Genomic DNA, 19,503 nt, shown 5'->3' with positions numbered 1-19,503 from the left:
AATTGACAAAAGTGCCACAGGGAAAAATGAATTTTACTTCCAGTATTGAAAATGGCAAAAGAAAAACTCATCTCACCAGAATTGCTGCAGATACACAACATTGCAGAGTTCAACAGAGTTCACAAGCTTTCAGGAATCCTTATCCTTTTCTTTTGGGATTCAGCAATTTAAGATAGAATCTTGAAACCCTAAAAGGCTATTAGCAAGTATTACTGCAAGAATTTTAATGCATTTATCTTCAACTAACATGGTACAGCACAGATTGAACCTATGGAGTGATTGTACAATTGCAAAAGACACAATAGGATTCAAATCAGTGTTTTCTTTTACTTGAGAGACATAAACAATTAAGTGACAACTGGAAAAAATGAAACAGCATACAAGGTCACTTTGAGACCCAAAGACAAAGCCATAAATAAGGCAATGTGAATTAGTAATTGCAAAGTAAAAATATAGATAGATATAATATTTCAAACTGAAACAGAGAGAAAGACTAAGAAGGAGATGGAATGGAATAAAATAAAAATAATTATATTTAAAGTTTATAAAATATGCACGCTATTTTGCCTTTTAAAAATTGTCAATCCCTTTTGTATGACAAGATAAGACTAATATAGTATGTTTCATTCTATATCTGTCGTCTCTACACTATAACTTCATATTGTTTGTAGTTCATGCTCAATTCTACACCTCACTACTTAATAGAGCTAATGAGACAGGTTCTGATCTTAACTGCACAGGTGTAAATAATGGCAGAAAGGGGGATAGAGGGTTAGGAGAGTGTCAAAGGTGGCAGTGCGGAGGAGCAGGAGTATGCAGTTGGAATGATGTGTGTGTGTGCATATCAGAGTGGAGAAACAGTGCTCCTTGGCACCAGAAAGATATCAGAATGGAAGGGGCGGAGGATGAATGTATAGTGGTGGAAGTGCTTGTGATCATGGGACTTTCTCCAGAGTCCCTGGAAGAAGGAGTGTAGGAAGCAATTGATAGGAGTGACCCAAGGTTAGAGGTTGATGGGATGGACTTTGCAGTGATAGAAAGAGGGTAATCAAGGAGTTTGGTTTGGCAGAGAGCCTGCAGTAGAGGGAGCTGATGAATGAAACATAGAAGAGAGGAAGAGAGGTCAATGAGGAGAGGGTTTAGCAGGAGCATAATTTTCTACGGAGCAGGGGGCAATTGCCCCCACAACCTTGTCTTGTTCCCTTCTCCTCCAGCCCAGACTTTTCATAGCTGCTTGTCAATTGGCACTGAAGTGTTTCCCCTGGGCCTGCAAAGGTATTGAGGGGCAGGCTGGGCCAAGGCTCCTGATCACCAGGTGGTCAATGCCACCCTCTCTTCCTGCCGGCCAGACAGGAAGCAGCAGTGACAGCCTGGGCTGGAACTGAGCATGGAGCAAGCTGGAACTGAGCATGGAGCAAGCTGTGTCCTGATCCCTGCATGGGGATGGCCATCAGTAAGACACACACACACACACACACACACACACACACACACACACACACCCCTCGGCCTACTGCCCCCTGCTACTGCCTGGGATAAGACTGGCCCACTAACCCCCAAGGGAAGCCATGGCCTCAGCAGGAAGGCAGAAGTGAAGATGCTGACACAACTTTTTCCTTCCTCCCCCAGTTTTTCCTGAAATTCTGCCCCTGGGGCTCAGAGTGACAGAGAAGTCATGAACACTGATGGATTAGAGGGCACAGATAGACATGGGGAGTTTTAACTGCTATGGGGGAAAGAATATCGGGGTTTCTTTTTATTTACCAAATTGCTTTTGAAAGGTAATTGGATAAAAAGACAGACAGGATAAATAGTGCACTTACACCCCTAGGAGGATTCAGAAATTATGGTGCTGACCCTGAGGATATATGTCTGTTAGGATTTTTTAATCTAAAGTGCTGTAAAGTTCTATGTACATGGGATTGAACCCAAATATTAAATGCACCAGAGGTAAAAGCTCACTCATGCAGCAGTGCAAATAGAGTATTTTTTTTTAAAAAAGGAAAAGACTTGAAAATCTCATCAGAGAATGCAGGAAGATGTACAGAACTCTGCATAGTATTAAATCCTCTTATTTGCCGGAATTAGAATTTCTTTGTCATCTTTATGTGCAGAGCTCTTTTTTTGGATAGTTCTCTTTGCAGGTTGTTAAATTTCTGTTTGTACCAAGTATACATCTACACTGCATGCTTCTTTTGGTGGTGAGTCGTGCACTTACCTCCATGGATCCCTAGTACAAATAGCAGTGTAGCCAATGAGGCCTGGCTTAGGCAAGTAGGATAAAGACATGCCTGAACAGCATGGGTGTGTACCCAACTACATACCCTACACATTTCTTTTCTTGCTCAAACCATGCTTTCCAGATACACTGCTAATTGTGGCAGTGAGCAAAGTGTCTGGCAGAGAGGAGACAGTGGGGGAAAGGCTTGGGTAGCTTCCTACTGCTGGAGTCCTTCCTCACTTCAGGGAAAGACTTTGGCAAAGGGTTTCTCCACTGCCTCCCCACTGCCAGACCCTTTCCTCTCTGCAGTGAAAAGATCTGGCAGCAGGGGAGATAAAGGAACCTTTTCCTGCTGCCTTGCAGCAGCTGGAGTCTTTTACTGTCACGTGCAGCTACGCACCTCAGTGTGGATGCAGCCTGATTTTCACTGCGGCGTGTAGCTACATGTACGCTACACGCTGCCAACACTGGTGTATAGAATAGATATAGCACAAGAAGCTGTCAGCCATCAGAATTATTCAAGTAAAATGATGGCTGTAGGTGACACAAAGTAGTCTGATAGGGAAAACAGTTATTCACACATCATCCTTTTCAAATGATTTTTCTGGGATGAAAGAAAACCTGCATGAAAAGATATTACAAAATAAAAATAAACTTTTCTTTTTACTTCTACCATTTCAAAATAGTCCTTCCTCATACATTTCATCATCTGAAACAACATAAAGCAAGACAGTCGCCTTACCTCATTCTTGTTTTGTTTTTGTCTTTGTACCTTCCACCATCTACGTCTCTTCCCCCCTTACTGATCTTCAGCAGGTCACATATTCTTGCCTGGCTCCAGCAGTTCTCCTGGGAATAGAAAACCACAAATCAAAGTCCTATGAAGCAATAGTGCTCTTGATTACCTGTAGTGCACAAGGTCAGTAACAGATGTGGCCTTTAGCTCTGCTCCTTGAATCTTGACCTTCAGTGAGGGACTTCCTAATGACTTGGGAGGGACATCTGTAATTAGAGAAAATTCTTGCCTATATTTATTGAAGGGCTTCAGATTAATCTCTCTGCACGTCTGATGAGAAGTGAAGTGATTGTTTTCCCCACTTCAAATGCTTCAGCATGCCTTTTCATTAATGTTTTATTGCTTACTTACTGAATTCAGCTGCTTTGGAGAGATTCTAAGAAAGAAAAAAATAAAACCCTCCACACAATTCTGTAAGCCTACTCATGATGAGAATTCATTCACACGGAGCTTTCTTTTGCTTATGTACTGTTTTGTGGCATTTGAAAAATGTGGCAATTTACTTGAAGAGAATAACTAAAAGTCAGTCTGAAATCCTAGATAGTATTTTAAGAACATTGTTGTCATGAATCACTTCAAGATCTCAATATAAAATGTACAATACACTGTTGTAATGTGATCAAAACTAAAATATGACTTAAATGCATTCCATCTTTAAATCTTTCTGTAAGCCTATTGAATTACAGATGAGCATTTTAAGAAGAGATGATAAAATATTTATTCTGTTACCGTTGAGAATGAAAAATATTCCACCGCTTCTTTTATTTGAGAAAGTTTTACAGAAGCAATTTAGCTCCAGAACACATTGCTACAGGCACTCATCATGCAGGCCTCTTGCATAGTGTATTACCAAGAGAGCAAGAGGTGAGAGGTTAAATAACAGACGGAAAAGTGCCAGTGGCCTTATAAAATTGGTGAAGAGACTATAATTCTCTGAAGGGTGAAATTTGATAGAAGCCCCAAACCATAGTGGACTCTGGATAGTGACAAATGAGTTCTAACTTTTAATTTATGTGCCTGTTCTTTTTGTATCCCCCATATTCCTCTCAACTTTGTTTGCAGTGCTGGGCAGTGCATCTCTGGGGGAAGTTTGACAGGACTTTAGTTAGACCCTCATACTTTCCCTATTTCATGGTCCATCTGGTATCATATAGATTAATAGCTTTTTTCTGCACCTTGGAAATGTTAGGATGGGTTACAAATATCAAATCCCTTAGAAGTTAGGAATGATGCTCCTTTTTGCCTCTAGGCTATTAAAAAACCCTGAAAAAAATAAATAAGAACTGCTTCAACAGGGCTATTTACAGAATAACACTGATTCAGCATCCTGAGTAATTCATTATATGTCATTAGTATTATTAATTAGCATTTTCCTCCAGACTTCACAGAAGACCAGGCCTGTTCTTTATTCCCCTGTCCCACAGAGATCCTAGATGGCTATATGTTACAAGTCCTACCTCTTATCCCCTCAAGTGCTGCCTGAGCAGGCTATAAAAACCACTAGCCTCAAGTACAGTGCCTCAGCTGCCTCCAGTGGACTGGGCTTGAAGAGAGTGCCTTCTTGCACCTCTATGTCACAGCTGGAGCTTGCACATTTTAATGGTTTGCATTTGTTCTGCCTTTTAATGAAATGTGCCAGGTTGTGTCATTCCTGGTGTTTGAGAGCTTGTTGTTATGTGCCATCTAACTAGTCTTCATGGGTTTTTTAATGAATTAGCTCCATTTAAGTGACTTTTTTGCTATAATTCATTAATGTTACCATCTTAACATAGCTATGCTATTTGATTGCCAGTTAATTTTTACTGTCACCTCATTGCCACTACTTAGTTAACTCACTTAACAACTGACCTACTTTACTTTTATCAGTTGATTTCTGTTGGTCTGTATATTCGTTTTGTTTTTGTCTCACCTCCACCCATGCCATTTCCTATTTGTTTCATTGTGTTTAAGAGCTGTTACTAGCCGTGTGATTTAGGGTAGCTGATAGACTGCTCTAAGTTATGTTTCAGCTCTGAAACAATTAGAATCAGGACAACATAAAGATGGTTTAAAGCAACCTTTATGCCCCTCACTTCATCCAAAGTAGTACTGGTACAAAAAAGATTGGTCCCAAGGGCCTGGTCCATGGTTCTAACTTCATTTAGTTCAATCTTCACTGATGAGCCAAACTGTGGGTCCAGTTCTTTGAGATGCCAAGCCACCAAAATCAGTGGGAGTTGAAGATGGCAACCTTCCGGGAAAAAGAGATAGGTTCAGTTTGTCAGGCACTCCTCTCTGACCTACGTTCAGTTCTCTACTCTGCCACAGGCTTTCAGTGTGATCATGGGCAAATCAATTAGCCTCTCTGTACCTCAGTTCCCTGTCTGTAAGTTGGAGATAATAGCACTTCCCTATCAGGTTGAAGGTATTGTGAGGGTAAAGATACTAAAGATTTTGAGGTGCTCAGATTCTGTGGTAATGGGGGACATATAAATACCTAAAATAGAATAGATCTCAGCCCTTGGAAAAGAGTTGAGCCATAATAACACTTAAATTATACTTACAATTGATTTTAATGCCTGTGTAAAGGTGTCCTAAGTTTAACTTTAGGAAAGGTTTTTTTCTTGTGTTTTAATACTTTTCCATCTTTTTATTTTTTAATGAATGTATAAAATAAAAGTGATTGTCTACTGCCACAATGTTTACTGCCATAATCTCAAAATCAAAACTGTTAACTGGTGTATTTCTATTTTTGCCTGGGTTTGCCTGAATAAGAAGCTCTACTGTACCTTTATGTATTTTATATTACAAGAACAGGGAAATGCAAGTTAAAAAGTAGATTTAGCTAAAATAAATTAGGATTGGAATCTCACTTGACATTACCTCATAGCACAGGTATTTGCTGTTTTGTAGTTCTCTGCAGTAGATAAACTTGCTCAGGCTCAAATTTATATTAATTTGCTGTGTTGTGTCATATATAGATATATTAATGTCACTGATCAATGAGAAACCAGCTAAAGGTTGTGAAGCATAATGCCTTTACTCTGTAATATTGAACCAGGGCTGCCTAGAGAAAAGAGATGAATGATTTCTACATCAAGCTTAAATAAAGAAATGTGGAGCTCCTTCAGGTTGTGTATAGCTGCAGCTTTATCACCTTCACAAAGTCAAGTAAACATATGCTCGGTCCCTCTGACCTTTAATGAGTAGAATTAAAATGAAAGTGCCAAAAATGTATATTCAACTATCCTGTCTTGGTCTTTTGTCTAGTTTGAAAAACCTTGTGAAATAGGAGAAGTGCAAAGGGAGCAAACAGGTAATTTGAGAAGAATTACTTTGGTGATGTTTCAATCATTCTAAAATCCCCATCTTCCAGAGACGCTAAAGTAAATTTGCTACAACACATTTTCAGCCCAGTTGTATTGATGTGCAAGTTGAGATTTAAATCTTGCAGCAAGACCACGCATTACAACACTGGAAATAGTCAGGTTAATCTTCCAATCTTACAATAGGTTCAGTGTCTCATAATTTGATTCTTGAACTTGAACTTTGCCATTGTCCAATAGCAAACCTAGGGTAAAATGTTGAGAAGATATCATTTTCATTTGTGCACAAAGAGTCAGAGACACAATATTCAACTAAGGTAAAATATTCCAAATGTGATTAACTACTGATGAGAAATAAAACCTGGCAAAGAACATGAAGCAGGAAATTGATTGGTTAATTAGTACTATGCTTTGAAAATCTAAAACACTAAAAAAATCAACAATGGGAACAAAACAAAATTCTCTAACTGAAAACTCTCTGTAGCATCATGGGGGAGCTGCATCCCCTTGTGGACCTTCCAGAAGCCCTGTTGCATCCATGAGTCTCCCTGGGAAGAAGTCTTCACCCCTGGTGCCCACTGTAGCAGGGCTCTGGCCCACTAGCTAATTGTCCCTTTAGTCTTATCTCCCTCCAGACGGATGAGTTGGAAGGACTCAGCGCTGAAAAGTTCTGAAACAAAAAAATAAGCAAACCCAACTCAATACTGGCTGGTTCCCCAGTTTTCCAGTGGGGTGCTCCCTGCCTTTCCTTCGGTTTGTCTCCCAAATAGTCTCTTCTTAGGTCATCGCTCACTCCTGGCACTCACTAACTGCTTCTCCCCAGTGTCTGCTCCAGCTATCTCCATAACTCTGCATGCAAAGCTCCCTTCAAGCATGAACTCTTTCCTCCTTCCTGGCTAGCCAATACACAACTGAGACAGGCTTTCTCCTTTTATCCCTCCTCCAGTCTTGGCATTAGCTGCAGATATAGCAGGATGGGGCTAGTTGGGCCCAGAGGCTTTCTTTAACCTCTTCTCTGCTGGTGCAGGGACTCTGCCCCAATACACTCCCCAACGGCATGCTTATTTATTATCTTTACCCCTTTTTGACCTGATCAGCTAGTTAAAGTTTGGGGCCCTGGGGATGTTCCATTTGGAAGTAGAAATTGATGGAATCTAGTATTTTCTTTGCTGCAATCTTGTTTATTGACAAGAAATGTATAAAGTCCTGCTTTTTCAAACGCAGGCGGAATCAAGAAAAAAGAAGCAGTTTCTTAGCTTACGACTGCAAGCCTCTAGCCAAAATTAGACCCAAAAACACTCTCTCTAGCTTTTCCAAGGGTCACACAATGCTTAGAGGTTGATGCTTGACTTTGTTGCTTTTTGCCTCTGCCCTTCTCTCTCTGTTCTGTGTGCTCATGGCTTCAGTGTGTTCTGTCTTCCCTCACACATGCGCACACACACACAAAACACAAACAATACTCAGCAAAACCCCTCCACCTATTCGAGCCTGCTCTACAACTGCTCTAGGTCAATGGAAGAATTCTTCTGTTGACCTAGCTACTGCCTCTTGGAGAAGTGGATTACCTACATTGAAGGGGAAAAAACCCTACCATTGTTGTAGCTGTGCCATTGTAGCTGCTGTAGTGTAGACACAATGTCCTGGATGGGATCATGGCTGCCTTTTGTCTTAGAAGTTCTGGGGCTTGTGATTAATTTATCCTAACAATGATGTTAATTGAAAGGTGTGTTTACCTCCAATCTCAAATAGGTTTGTAAACCAACCAGTACTCCTCAGCATTACACTGCTAATAATAATAGTAATAAGAAATAATAGCATTGTACAGAATGAGAAGCAATCGTCTGTACCACTTGCATTCATAGTTAGTGTCACTGAAAAGTGTTTAAGAAAGTAATAGGGGTAAATTTTTGAAAGGGTTTGTCAATAATTAATGTCAAATATACAAATATGTTTTAAAATCTGCTCTATTTCCTTCATAACTGCTTCCCCCCCAAAAAAAACTCTGCTCACAAATCTCTTTGTTTTGTTCAGACCCACAGACTGTTTAAAATCAAATACTTGTAGAGCTGGATAGTAAATGGTTTTCCCATACCATGAACATTTCTGTGTGTAAGGAGGTTCTGAATGAGCTCTCCCCTGATATCTAGTGATGCACTGGGGGAAAAGACTTCAGGAGCAGTATTTGCATAGACACCCCTATTCTGCTTAGGTATGCAGCATGATGGAGCTGTTTTGCCAAAATGATCAATGTTGGCAGTTTTGGATGACAAATCATATGAAGGGGCAATGAAACCTTGTTATCCTTATTGTAAAGGGCAGCAGGACTGTGCTTAACATGTCCCAAGTGATGAGGTCACCCTAAACTGAACCTCACTTGCTAAGCAGGGGATAGGGATGCCAAATCCTAGTGAAAATGAGAGTTGGATGTTAAAAGGGAATGGGAGTGGAGTGGAAGTGGAGTGTTTCTATCTGCTGTGATAGGTGTTGTTCAAAGAGTCCTAGACACCCTTTGAGCTGCTTCTCTTCAGTGTTTAATGATAGAGCTGTTTAGACTCAATTGAGCATCCTTGTTTCTGGTTGGTGATTCCTAGAGCTAGCATTGATGTTGAGCAGGTTTAGGAACTAAACCTTAGGTGTCATGTGGGACAGTGAAAAACAGTACAGAGAGTGTGATATCTTGGAAGTGGTGGCCAGCAGCAGCAGAGAAATAGCGGCAGCTGTGAGGTAGTTGCAGAGACAGCAGCAAAGGCATTGCTTGATGTCTCACCCCTCCAAGGTTTGGAGGTGAACCCCATGAACACACCTCTGAACACTGAGTCTTCACTAACCAAGGACAGCCAACTGTGAGTGAGGTGCAACAGAGGGAGAGAGGAGTGATGTGTTAAAGTAGGGGTCGGCAACCTTCGGCACGCAGCTCGCCAGGGTAAGCACCCTGGCGGGCCGGGCCAGGTTGTTTACCTGCCATGTACGCAGATTCAGCCAATCGCGGCTCCCACTGGCCGCAGTTCGCCGCTCCAGGCCAATGGGGGTGGCGGGAAGTGGTGGCCAGCACATCCCTCGGCCCGCTCCGCTTCCTGCCGCCCCCATTGGCCTGGAGCGGCGAAGTGCGGCCAGGGGGAGCCGCGATCGTCTGAACCTGCAGACGCGGCAGGTAAACAAACCGGCCCGGCCCACCAGATTGCTTACCCTGGCGAGCTGCGTGCCAAAGGATGCCAACCCCTGTGTTAAAGGGACAATCATTCTTTGGACTTTCCCACCACAAGGTGGGAAACTGAGGCAAAGAACAGTGCCCATTGCATTGTGGGATCCAGTTTGCTCATGGTCACATGCTTTTGAATGTGGTTGTGGTGTTTTCCCAAATTAATTCTTGGTTCCCTTCCCTTTTAATATAAGGTTTGGGTTTTTTTGTCATACACAGACTCAGGCTATGTCTACACTGCACATCTTACAATGGCATGGCTGTGCCGCTGCAGCTACACCATTGTAAGGTGTGCAGTGTAGCCACTCTTTGTCGCAGGGAGACAGCTCTCCCGATGACAAAATAAAACCACCTCTAATGAGGGGCAGTAGCTTCGTTTCCAGGAGTGTGGTTCCCTCCAACGAAGCGCTGTCCACACTGGTGCTTTTCTTCACTACAACTTTTATCCACATCTCTGAGCAACAAAAGTTTTAGGGACAAAAGTGCCAGTGTAGACAAAGCCTCAGTGCTTGTGAGAGGGGAAATATTTCCTCTTAGAGTCACCCAGAGGTGGTGCTAGGTGTTCCCTACTGGGTGGGGGATCAAGCCAGTTATGTTTTGTATTGTTAAGTGGACCCCCTAGATATTGAACCCGGACCTTACTGCTGCTGACTCCATCTGGCAGAAAGGTCACTTGAGTTTGAAAATTTTTCCTGTTCTGAATTGGGACAAAAAGCCAATATCCTGAAAATTTTCACAAATTGAAAAAGAAAATAAATTGTTTTCAGTTTGGGTCAACTGTAGCATTTTGCTTATATGACTTTGAAATAATTCATTTCAATTTTGACCTGTTTTCTGTTTCTTTTCCACCTAATTAGCTTAGACTTCTAAACTAAATGCCATTTGGAACTGGGAAACTAGAATTTGTTTTTGAAAATATCAAAATGAAATATTTTTGACAATTTCAAAACATTTTTCTTAACATTTTTTCTAGTCAGGAAAAATAATCAAAACAGACCCTATTTTGCAATCCATTTGGTTTCAATAAATTGGCATTTTTTCAGCAAAAAATATTCCATTGAGAAATTCCTGACCAGCTGTACTCGCTAGATCTTCAATTGAAAACCCAAATGTTCTCAGCTCCAAGCAAGACATCCTAAATCTTCTTCAGATCATACCTCCATTATAACAAAAGAACATAGAAAGGCTTATAAGCAATTCATGTTTAGGAAGTATAACACATCTGGGCCCCATCTACACTATACTACCAGTCTTACAATCATTATAACACAGTTATGCCCAAATGTGTTATAATACAGTTTGGTATGACCTGTTTACATGGGTGCTCCGGGGCTGAATTAGGAAAAAATTAGTGGGTGCTCTGCACCCACCGGCAGCAAAGATCCCCTCACCCCCCGCCCCACTTCCTCCTCCTCCCCCTCCCCTGAGCGCGCCGCATCCCTGCTCCTCTGCCTACCTCCCAGCGCTTCCCTCCCGGCTGTTTGGCAGCATTAGCACGCTTCGGGAGGGAGGGGGAGGGGCAGGAACGTGAAGCGCTCAGGGGAGGAGGTGGGGAAGCGGCGGGGCCGGGACAGGGATTTGGGGAAGGAGTTGGAATAGGGGAATGGAGGGGGTGGAGTTGGGGTGGGGACTTTGGGGAAGGGGTTGGAATTGGTGCGGGGAAGGGGTGGGAAGAGGCGGGGCAGGGACAGGGCCTCATGGAAGGGGCCGAGGCCGGGTGAAGAGGGGGGGTCAAGCACCCTTGGGAAGGAAGGAAAGTCGGCGCTTATACCTGTTTAGACAGAACTAAACCATGTAAAAGCATTGTTGGGACACCTTCATGTTGTAAATGGGTAGCAAATTATGGTTATAATTAGAGTGCAGATGGGACATTAGAAAAAAATAACATTCTCACATCCTGGTGCATAATTTGCATTGTCTTTTGAATTTAGAGAATACAAAAGTCTTTGGTGAGTTATTTTAATGTGACATCTACCCTACTCTTCACTACAAACTGCCCTCTGGATCTATGAAATCCTTGTTTTTTGTCTCAAAATATTTTTGAAAAATAACTCCTTTATTCATAGTCAAAGAAAATGCACATTTCCATCTATGAGAATAAAAACAGCAGGAAAGAATGCATGAGATATTTAAAACCTATGTTTATTCCTCATCAGAAAGAATTAGATAAATTCAGGGAGGATAGGTCCATCAAAGGCTAGTAGCTAAAATAGTCAGAGGTATAATCCCATGTTCTGGGTGTCCCTAAATGTCGGACTGCCAGAAACTGGGATTGGAAAACAGCAGATGGATCATTTGATAATTGCCCTGTTCTGTTCATTCCCTCTGAAGCATCTGGCACGGGCCACTGTCAGAAGAGAGGATACTGGGCTAAATGGATCATTGGTCTGACCCAGTATGGCCATTTTTATGTTCTTATCTTCAACTGAATTGTGCTCAAAAAATCCCCTTGATTTCAATGGGAGCAGGGTCAGGATCATCCATTTTAAATGCAATAATTTGTAACATCACTAGTCAGGTGCTAAAGAAAAAACAAAAACATGTTTGGCTTTTAACTCTGAGTCTTCCTAGGCCTAAATAAAGCTGCTATTCATAACAACAGATATGTAACAAAAAGTGTCATCCGCGTCTTTAGACAAACACTGTACATATGCTGTACTTCACTTTGAAACGACCTACCTGTGACTGTGATAATGTCTTTATGCAGGCCAATTCCAAGGCATGCAAGGTCAGAGGAGTGGATAATTGAATGGTTAATAGGAAGAAAATCAAATTATTAATAATTTCATGAAGTTCCTAAAATACTTAAAGTAATTGGATAGATATACAGTAAATGTCTGCTGGAGCACGAACACTGTGCTCAGCTTTTAAACCCACTTGCCTAAGCCTTGCAAATGAACTTGTATAAGACAGTTTAACAGTGTGTATGAGTAAGTGATTCCTTTTCCTTCCTTGTGTGTGTGTCTCTCTCTTTGATAATGAGGAGACAGTTCAGAGAACATTTTCACATATTCCTGGAAGTAAAGTTGGTCCTGTCCAATATGCTATCCTATAGTGACTTTTAGTGTATCAATATTATCATATGAAGGTGATGGTGCTGATTAGCATTGGAGAGATAATAATTACAAAAATATCAAAAACCCTTCCCAAAAGATAGCATACATGAGGGTGGCTTCCTTTGCTTCATAGAACTGTAGGGGTATTAACTTTTAGTAAGTTCTATGCCTTATACCCCCACTTCTGTCACACCTTTGGAAATTTAGGCCAAACCCAGCTCCTCAGATTCCCGCTGTGACCTCACTGCTGAAGACACTTATGTGTGTCAGTGTCATCTTTCCTAAATCCTGTTTGTATTTGTTCTTTTTAAATTACGGGGTAAATGGTAAAGAAGAACAATTGCCACAGTAATAGAGATGAAACTGCCATAAACTCCCACTAATCCTGAATATGTTTCTGTTCCTAGGCCTCTATAGTTACCTTACTAATAGTATTTTAGTAGTATAGACTATACGATGTTCCCCCAGGATATAAGGCAACAATAGTGTGAACATATGTTTAATATACTAGTTTAGTGCATAAGGACTTATCTGGCTCTCCTGACTCATGGTATGTGTACATAGCAATTAAATAAGCACCGCTGGCTTGGGTCAGCTCACTTGAGCTTGCAAGGCTTGGACTTCAGGGCTGTAAAATTGCTGTGTAGACATTCAGACTGAGGCTGGAGCTCAAGCTCTGGGACCCTGCCAAGCCAGAACAATTTTTAGCCCCACAGCCCATCCCCGCAAGCCCAAGTCACCTGACCTGGGCCAGCCAGGAAGGGATCAGTGCTGCTGTTATTTTATTCCAGTGTAGACATACCCTAAAAGACTGCTAAAGATTCCTTAAACTCAAGTGGCAGATGTTTGTGATGAAGGTCACAGGTTCTATCTCCACTGATAACCACAGGGCCAGATTGTGAATCTTTCACTCACAACTAGTAAGCAGGTTTCAGAGTAGCAGCCGTGTTAGTCTGTATCCGCAAAAAGAACAGGAGTACTTGTGGCACCTTAGAGACTAACAAATTTATTAGAGCATAAGCTTTCGTGGGCTACAACCCACTTCTTCGGATGCATATTGAGTGAAACATATCGAGGAGATATATATACACACATACAGAGAGCATGAACAGGTGGGAGCAGTCACTCACACAAGTAGTCTTGTTAATTCTCCTTGAGGCATAATATTATCTAAAATTCCCACAGAATAAGGGCAACTCAGCACCTTCCCCAGCGTGGAGAAGTTTCTAGTAGGCAGCATGGAACCCTAACTTGTTTTGTGTGGTTCTAACTTTAAAAAAAGTTAATAAATACATTATAAAATATGAATCAAATTGTGAGCTAAAGTTATTTGCTTTAAGTCATTGTTTAGTTTTTATTTTTTTCTGACAGTAGGAAATACTATAGTTCTCAAACAACAACTAAATCATCAACAACAAAATATAATAGAGAAACAATGCACGTTCCAAAATGGTTAAATTCAATAAATCATTCACCAAAGTTGTTACAAAGTCAAAAATCATGAGTAGCTTGTCAAGGAAAGATTCAGTCAACTCCTCTTCCTGGCATTTCCTGACTACACCAGATATATCAAAAGGAATTAAAAATGTGAGGAATGTATAAAGGGATTTTAAAATATACTGTACCTGGTTTCTTCCCTCTCCAGGTGAGTTCTTGGAGAGGGTGTAGCCTTCTTTAAATCATGAGCAATAAAGAGCCACATCCTGCCCTGGCCTTTCCATCATGGTTAAACAGCTGTCTTTGTATTCTTAAATTACTCAGAGATGAGGAGGAAAATGTGTTATGTGCTTTGTGGTTTCTCTGAGCAACAGTAAATACCTTAGCTAACAGCTTAGCTAATACTTATGAACCTTAGTTAACACTTGCTGCATCCATAGTATACAAATAGAAGGTATAACCACGCCACTAAACCAGTGGTTCACAACCAGGATACTTGTACTCTTGGGGGTACACACAGGTCTTCCAGGGGGTACATCAACTCATATAGATATCTCACTAGCTTTACAACAGGCTACATAAAATGCACTAGCAAAGTCAGTACAAATTAAATTTCATACAATGACTTGTTTATCCTGATGTATATACTATACACTGAAATGTAAGTACAATATTTATATTCCAATTGATTTATTTTATAATTATATGGTACAAATGAGACAGTAAGTATTTTTTCAGTAATAGTGTACTGTGACACTTTTGGATTCTTATGTCTGATTTTGTAAGCAAGTAGATTGTAAGTAAGGTGGAACTTGGGGGTATGGAGGACAAATCAGAACCCTGAAAGGGGTACAGTAGCTTTGAAAGATTGAGAGCCACTGCATCAACCATAAACTCACCTCACCACCACAAAGGGGTTGTGGTAAGTGGATCAACATATTAAGCATGTCGTTACTGCTAGCACGGTGGCAAAAATTTCTTCTATTTCCTCCCCTCTGAAAACTAGCACAACACAGTTTGGGATTTAATCTTTAGAGCCTGATCCTGTGATGTGCAGAGCATCTTTTGTTAGGTGCTGAGCATCTGTAACTCGTACAGACATCAAAGGTAGTAGGTGGATGGCGAGCCTCCTCTGACCCTTTCGTGAGCATACCCAGAAGAAGAAAATAGACTGCAGAAATGAGTATACAAGAATGTGAGCCTAAAGCTGGGGTGGAAGAGGAACAGGAGTAACTGAAGCAAATTCTTTCACTATAGCCTCTCATCTTTGTTTTTAAGAAAAAAAATTACTAACTCAGCTATAATCACTTCCCATTCAGAATCCTCAGCTTCTTGTTTATAGTAGAAGGAGAATCTGTGATATAGAAGAAAAACAGGCACAAGAGTGTCATCATTTTAGAAATCTGACTGACACAGCCATGAAGGACAAATAAACATTCTCCCACTTCATCACTCAGGCCTGCTTTAGTTTAATAGTATAGAGCTGAGTAGCTCTTAATACAGGGGTAGGCAACCTTTCAGAAGTGGTGTGCCGAGTCTTCATTTATTCACTTTAATTTAAGGTTTCGCGTGCCTGTAATACATTTTAACATTTTTTAGATGGTCTCTCTCTATAAGTCTATATTATATAACTAAACTATTGTTGTATGTAAAGTAAACAAGGTTTTCAAAATGTTTAAGAAGCTTCATTTAAAATTATATTAAAATGCTGATCTTACGCCGCCAGCCTGCTCAGCCCGCTGCCAGCCTGGGGTTCTGTTCACCCAGGCCGGCAGTGGGCTGAGCGGGGCCTGCGGCCGGGATGCCAGCTGGCAAGGGGCTGGCAGCCAGGACCCGTGACCTGGAGGGGGGGTTCAGGGGTCAGGGCAGAGGGCTGGGTGTGTGGGGTGTGTGTGAGGGTTCAGGGGTCAGGGCAGAGGGCTGGGGGTGTGGGGGTGCAGGGCAGAGGGCTGGGTGTGGGGGGGTCAGGGGTCAGGGCAGAGGGCTGGGGGTGTGTGGGGGTTCAGGGGTCAGGGCAGAGGGCTGGGGGTGTGTGGAGGTGCAGGGCAGAAGGCTGGGTGTGTGTGCGGGGGGTTCAGGGGTCAGGGCAGAGGGCGGGGGTGCTCGGCTCCTGGGGGTGCTCCCAGCCCCCTGCCCTGAGCGGCTCAAGGCAAGGGGCTGGAATGGATATGCCCTGTTCCACCCCCTTCGCCAAGGTCCCGTCCCTACCTCTTCTCTGCCTCCTCTACGGAGCAGCAAGCACGCTGCCACTCGTCTCCCTCCCCCTCGCAAGGGCCATCACCTGATCGGCGGCAGGGAGAGGGAGGGGGGAGAGGAGGGACAGGAAAGCACCACGCTGGGGTAACAAGCAGGGGAGGGGGGAAGCTTGGCTGCTGCAGGACCAAGCTTCTGCCTCCTGCCCCCGCAGGGGAGAGCGGTGGGCGGGAGGGGCTGGGGGCCGGGACCGCGGCAGGCAGCAGTGTGCCAGTCAAAATCGGCTTGCGTGCCGTGTTTGGCATGCGTGCCGTAGGTTGCCGACCCCTGTCTTAATATAAGCACCCTATCATAGAATCATAGACTATCAGGGTTGGAAGGGACCTCAGGAGGTCATATAGTCCAACCCCCTGCTCAAAGCAGGACCAATCCCCAACTAAATCATCCCAGCCAGGGCTTTGTCAAGCCTGACCTTAAAAACCTCTAAGGAAGGAGATTCCACACCTCCCTAGGTAACCCATTCCAGTGCTTTACCACCCTCCTAGTGAAAAAGTTTTTCCTAATATCCAACCTAAACCTCCCCCACTGCATCTTGAGACCATTACTCCTTGTTCTGTCATCTGTTACCACTGAGAACAGTCTAGATCCATCCTCTCTGGAACCCCCTCTCAGGTAGTTGAAAGCAGCTATCAAATCCCCCCTCATTCTTCTCTTCTGCAGACTAAACAATCCCAGTTCCCTCAGCCGCTCCTCATAAGTCATGTGCTCCAGCCCCCTAATAAGTTTTGTTGCCCTCCGCTGGACTCTTTCCAATTTTTCCACAGCCTTCTTGTAGTGTGGGGCCCAAAAGTCAACACAGTACTCCAGATGAGGCCTCACCAATGTTGAATAGAGGGGAATGATCAGTCCCTCGATCTGCTGGCAATCCTATTAAAGTACAGTAATATGCTTTGGGGTTTGTGGATACCAAGACTTCCCAGGAAGTACTGCCCAAATATATTAAAGAGTTATTCTAAAATGGCATGCCCATGGTAGATCTACAGCATTGTGCTTCCTCCAGTTTCTCTTTTAAATAGTTTCTGAGCACAGTGCTGTGTGTTTAAAGATCTGTACGTGAAAGACAAACATAAATAAGATGATAACAGAAAGGAGATCAGGTTTACAACACTTCAAATAAAGAGTTAGAAAAGTAGGTTCCATTTCAGTAACAAACATTTTAATCACACTTTGAAGCTAATAGTAAGTGTGAGCATCCCCAGCTGGACTCATACCTGGCTGCTGTGTTTGAATCCATTGAGTCAGTCTGAGCAGCATCCAGGCACTGTCGCTGGCCTCCTAAGCTTACTCCTGGGGTTCAGAATCACTATCTGGTGCCCTTTCTTGGAAGTGGGACCCTGTGGCCCAGCTGCCCAAGGCCCCATGACCACAACTGAGCCCTCCCCCCCACGTCTCCCCAGTAAATTAAGCACACCCTTTCCCAGAGCTCCATTTTTGTGGGTGCTCCAGTTTACTCCTTCAGGGACATGTGACAGTTACAGCAAGGAACTCAGAGGCCTTGGACAGTAACTTCATAAGTACACACACTTATTCATAGAGAAAGTCTAGAGACTTACAGATCCAAGCAAAACCAACAGAATCTATATGCAAAAAATCTCCCTCCAGAGTCCTTTCGGTTTTGTCTGTCCTTCCAGGGTTCCAAGGCCCTGCTTTCCGCCTGCTCTGCTGTCAGGTTCACTTCTCCCTTCCCCTGCAACAAACTCTCCTTCACTTGTTCAGGTCTGAAGTTCAACTGGTACTCCCTAACTCAGAGAGCATATGTTTGGGGAAGTGGGGATTTGTTTGTTTGTTTGCTTTTAACAGTAGCTTCTAACACAGTGGTCCCCAAACTGTGGGGCATGCCACCTTAGGAGGGCATGGAAGAATGGGGGGGGGCATGGCTGGGCCCAGGCCAGCCCCCATGGGGGATGGGGAGGAAGTGCCACCCAGCCGTGCTCTGCCCTCAGCTGCATTCTGGCCCCAGCTCCCAACTATGGCCCCAGCTCCGGGCTCCAGCTCCATTTCTTGCCCCAGCTCTTGGCCGCAGCTCCTGGTGTGGGTGAGGATAGATTCAATTATGAGTAATGGGGTAGGCACGACCAGGGCCAGCTCCAGGCACCAGCGAAGAAAGCAGGTGCCTGCGGTGGCCAATAGAAAGGGGCGGCACGTCCGAGTCTTCAGTGGCATTTCGGCGGCGGGTCCTTCACTCCGTTTCTGTCACTTCGGCGGCAGTTCGGCAGCAGCTCAATTGTTTTTTTGTTGTTTTTTTGTTGCTTTTTTCCTTTCGCCGCTTGGGGCGGCAAAAAAGCTGGAGCCGGCCCTGGGCACGACAGAAAAAATATGGGGACCACTGTTCTAACACCTCTTCCTTTGTTCTCCTTTACTGCAGAGGATTTCATTGCTCTAAACCACTCCTCCTCCTTAGCTTGGTCAATCTCTTAGGCATATTCTTTGTTCTTCCAGGGAAAAGTAATTCAGTCTACTCCCTTTTGAATATCCTGAACATGCTGCCAGACAAAGTGTCAGGTGTGTGATACGTGACATGATGCCTATCAGCAAATGGCAATGAGGGTTAGAGTTATACATCAAGTTCTTAAAATGAATCAGAATTCATAAATGGTACATAGACAGATTCCCCAAAGTGTCACAGCAAGATAACTAGGATTAGAACACCTGGAACAGCCTGTGCTAAAGGATATTTTAAAAAATGTTCCTAGAGCAGCAGAAGCAATGTGCTTGATTTATAGCAGAGTGGGAACATTGTATCAGGAGCGAAAGATTAAGTATATACTCTGAGTTAGACAGATTTCCCCCATGCGTATGCACAAGCATGCATGCAAACCCACATGCCCTTGCACACATGTTCTTTAGATTGATTTTGTGTTGCCTTCCATTGTTAACATTAGGTTATAAATAGAATCTGAAATCTGGGCCTCTTGCTCATTGTTGATGGGAAGACAATTCCTTGATAAAATGCTGTGAGTCAACCATTTGCTAAAGCATCACCGGTAATAAGTGATTTATGTTTACAAGAATTACTTTTTTCCCCCAACAGAGCAGAGTCTATAGAAAAGCACAAGATAGATGTGTTGAGTTTTACCCTGTGGAATCTAATAGCCAGGTTAAAAACTTGGCCTACGTTTGGAAAATAAAATTTAAGCCATTCTTTCACTTGCTTTAGACACTGACCACAGAAAGAAGGTATTATAAACAAAGTAATGAAGACCGTATCATTTCTGGCCTGAACAAACCTATCCCTG

The sequence above is a fragment of the Terrapene carolina genome, unplaced genomic scaffold (genome assembly GCF_002925995.2).
Source record: "Terrapene carolina triunguis isolate 2854851 unplaced genomic scaffold, T_m_triunguis-2.0 Scaffold21, whole genome shotgun sequence".
Lineage (NCBI taxonomy): Eukaryota > Metazoa > Chordata > Testudines > Emydidae > Terrapene > Terrapene triunguis.
The sequence above is the reverse complement of the archived record's forward strand: the minus strand, read 5'-3'. Positions refer to the sequence as shown.